At 45.2% G+C, this 3,897-nt stretch overlaps 1 long non-coding RNA gene across 1 annotated transcript; it reads right to left on the bottom strand.

The window, feature by feature from the left end:
• Nucleotides 1-425: 425 nt before the first annotated feature.
• LOC136564832 (uncharacterized) lies at nt 426-2,033 on the bottom strand. Its single transcript, XR_010784760.1, has 2 exons — nt 1,919-2,033; nt 426-1,046 (listed from the first exon to the last, which is right to left on the bottom strand). It is a non-coding gene; the product is annotated as an uncharacterized lncRNA (long non-coding RNA).
• Between the last annotated feature and the right edge of the window lie 1,864 nt (nt 2,034-3,897).

The raw sequence follows: 3,897 nt of genomic DNA, 5'->3' as shown, positions 1-3,897 counted from the left end.
TAGGTGAGACCTAAAAATCACCACCAGAAACAGCAGAATTTTCAAGGGACAAACACTCAGCAGACCCAAGTGAGAGGTTTTCTCTATTTTAGCAAACAAACTACCTGGCATCCCTATTGCCAGCATCAGGTTTCCCAAAATCCCGAATCCGGGCTGCTGAAATGATGACATTGCTGTAAAAATGAGGACTCCAAAACTCCCATTCAGTATCTTTTCCTCTGATGACATAAGCCCAAGGAGTCAGGATTTGGAAGGCAGCCCTCGTTCTGTCCACAGGAGGAATAAAAACATGGTTATTGTTTTTCTCAGTGAACTGCAAAGCCTGTTTTAAAGTGAAACCTGAGCTTCCCATCTCATCACGTGCTTCCAGGAGCTCGAGCTTTAGGAAAACCAAATACTTTCAAACTCTGGATAAGACCATTAGAGTTGCTTAATTTCCTTTATGTCCATCTGTTTCAGTTCAGTTCAGTTGCTTCTGTCCCAGACAAGACATTTGGCTCTTCTAAATAAATCTTATAGCCCATTTGGATTAAAGACTTTCTGATGCAGCCTCTGAATATAATCCCTCTGATTTGCATCTCAAAGAAATAGAGTTAAAACCATGTAAGAACCATACACGAAGTGCTTGGAATTGCTGGAGTACGTGAAGCACTCACGAGGTCCCATATGGATAATGGTGCTTTTGTTTGGAATTTATCATGAGCTCCTGCATTCCCCTGGCTGTGCTCACACCAGGCACACTCCGGGGCTCTCAAGGCAGGCAGGGTGCAAACATAATTGACTGGTTTTGCTGTTGTCCAAGGCTCCAAGTGTTACCTGAGAAGGCTGTGGGGAAAGTGTGAGACGCACTCAGAGAGTGTGGGGTGGCTGATGCCACCACGGGGCCAGCAGAGCACGATTGAATGAATGAACAGGAAATCCAGCTCCAGCAGCTCTGGGATTATTCTCTTCTTCAGCTCCAATAGGTGCTTTTCACATGGAGGGAGAGCTGAGCTCCGTGCTGGAGTGTCACTATAGGACTCGAAACGACACGAGTGCACGCACTGCTGTTTTCAAGGTGAAGAAAAAGGTGAAGTTTATTTCCTAACTCTAACATTTAATATTTAAATTCCATTTTACACATTCATTTTTCTATCTTGACATTTTTTATTTTTTTATCAAATAATTAAACCATATATTCCTACATTATCCAAACCATTTGTCATCAATACACTTTCAATTAACCTTCCTCTATATTTCCTAATATCAAAAACAATAACCAACTGGCATCATCACTCCATAACCACTCCCAAACAAACATAAAATTAATCCCAGAACTAAACCCCACCCCCCAAAAAAAACCAAACAAAAATACAAACCATGATCATAAATCATCAACCAATCACCCACCAAATTTTACGCTCTTGTAGCTTATAAAAAGCATGACACTGAAGACATCAAGATGGCTGCCACACACACCCAAGGACAAAAGACTTACTGTTAGTAACCTTACTGTTAGTTTTTGCTAGGTATATACACGCAAACATTTATAGATTTCCAAAAGTGACAGTGGACTGGAGGGTGACAGTGCCACCTCTCCAATGACACTGGACAAACCAACAGCCCCATCAATTTTTTTTTCTTCTACAAAAGATGCAAAACAGTAAGTTATCTACAGAAAGTGCACGACAAAGTTTGTTATGAGAATGTAAACATAAGAAAGCTTAGAAAATCTTAAAAAAAAAAATCAAAGCAGCACGGGAGCACGTTGCTACCCCAGAGGCAGCGCTCTCTGCACTGCTGGCCCCGGGCTGCTCAGCCGGCGCTGCCAGCGTTATCTCATTTTTGGGTCACGGGATGCCGGGCGCTATTCGTGGCAGTGACGCAGCCGCTTTCCTGCCCAGGCAAATGCTTTTCCCCTTTCCGTGTCCCAGGGTACCTGTCTGTGACACACGCCTTGCGAAACGGCTGCAGCGCTCCGAGATCGCCCGGATAAGAGGCGGCTCCGTTCGAGGCTCGCTGTTTTGGCAGCAGCCCAAGCGTTCCCTCGCTGCTGTCCCACTGATTCCTCTCAGGAGCGTTTGAAGGCTCGAGGTGTTTGTGCTGCTGAGGCGTGGGAACAGCTGCTTCCCTCTTTTTAACCTTCAGAGCGGTAAAATCCTAGGGGGAAAAAAAATAAAAAGGAAAACTTACATAATCCCAAAAAAAAAAAAATTCCTAAGCAAAGACATGCTGCATCACCAATGCTGCCCATGGCAGAGCTGTGCTCTAAATGGATTCAAGGGAGCAATTCAAAAGCCTGTCACAGTGACATAATTATAAGAGGAATGGACATGGTTGTATTGACAAACTCTAAATCTCCTCTCAAAGATCCTAAGATTATCAACTCCTCACACGGTGGGGAGCTGAGTCACAGAGCAGGGAGGTGGTTTGGGTATCAGCCCTGCGGGGTTCCTGCAGAGAATCAGATCCACAGCAGGACACAGGCAGGAATCCCTTTGCTAGGGCAAAGCAGACACCCACGCTGCTAATAATGATAATAATTAATTACAAGGACAGAGCAGAACTGCCCCAGCCTGAACCTTTACCCAGAAAAACCTCATTTTCTCTGGATGAGAAGGGCCTGGCTTATTTACCACTGAGGAACAGGATGGGGAGAAGAGCTGGACCCAGCTCAGACCATCATTCCCTCCCCTCTGCCACAGCCCCAGAGCCATCACAGGGCCATTAAAAGCCAAATTCATTTCCACAGCTGAACCCAATTGCCCGTAATACAGAATCTGCTGCAGCTGTGGTTCAGTGTGGCACCTGAGAGCTGGGAGGTTAATGACACAGGGCTGTCAGCAGCCTTAATTATATTCCCATTTTTCCAGCCCCTGATTAGCTTTAGAGCTCATCTGGTGTCAGAAATTTGGTGCCTAAGCTTTGACAAAAGTGTTTCATTATTACTTAATAAACGGGCAGAGAGGGAGGGCACGTCTTTAAGCTCTGGCTTGTAAAAGCTTCCTCTTTTTTTCAGTTTTTCATTTAACCTCCCAAAGGCTCCCTTACCTCACCTATTTGGGCTGACCCCAATCTCAGTGCCCAGCCAAGAGCCCCCCACATTGCTGGCACCCCCAAACCTGTCTCAAATTCCTCCATAAATGTGCTCTGTTCAGCTGGGAGCCTGCTGCTCTCTGGCTGCTGATGGCCAATTAATAAGAATCATTTATTACTGTTCTAGCACCCCTAAAATGAGCCAGGTGTTTGCAGGGAAAAATAATAAAATGAAAGGAGATTTAAAAACAATAATAATAAAAGCACAAGCTTCGAATCAAAAGATCAAAACGGCTTAAAATCTAAAGCAGAGCTTAAGTTCTTCTTGAGATTCAATTTCCTCCAGCTCTCAGTGAAGTTAATTAGCTTGAATATTAATAGAATTGGTGAGAAGGAGCCTGATATCTTTTAGCTCCTTCTCTAAAAACACCGTGAGCTCTACCACAAACCTCACTGGGTGAAGCCCCCCCAGCAGATCCCTGTCCTTGCTCAGACCCCCAAAGGCAGCTTGGTACCCAATTCCCAATGAATTCCCCCCAAATTTTGTCACCTCTCAATGTTCGTAGTTTTTATCCTTTTGCAGGAAATTCTTGCAGTGGAAATTTGAGCAAATAATTGCAAAACACTGGACTTGTGCTCAGGACTGGGATCGCTGGTGCTGCCTGGGTGCCTGGAGGAGGTTTTTAAAGCCCAGGATGGCTCTTCAGCATCATGAGCTGGATGTTCCCTCCCACCTGGCCTGACAGGCAATCCCCTAAATTCCTCCTGTGTTTGTGAGTGTTTGTGAACATCCCTAACAACATTTTCCCTGTTTCTGTGAGGATGAGAGGAGCCTGCCCAGAGGAGCACTCACGAGGGGTAGGGTTCATGGTGCTGGTGTCT

This window comes from Molothrus aeneus, chromosome 19 (genome assembly GCF_037042795.1).
Source record: "Molothrus aeneus isolate 106 chromosome 19, BPBGC_Maene_1.0, whole genome shotgun sequence".
Lineage (NCBI taxonomy): Eukaryota > Metazoa > Chordata > Aves > Passeriformes > Icteridae > Molothrus > Molothrus aeneus.
The sequence above is the reverse complement of the archived record's forward strand: the minus strand, read 5'-3'. Positions and strand labels throughout refer to the sequence as shown.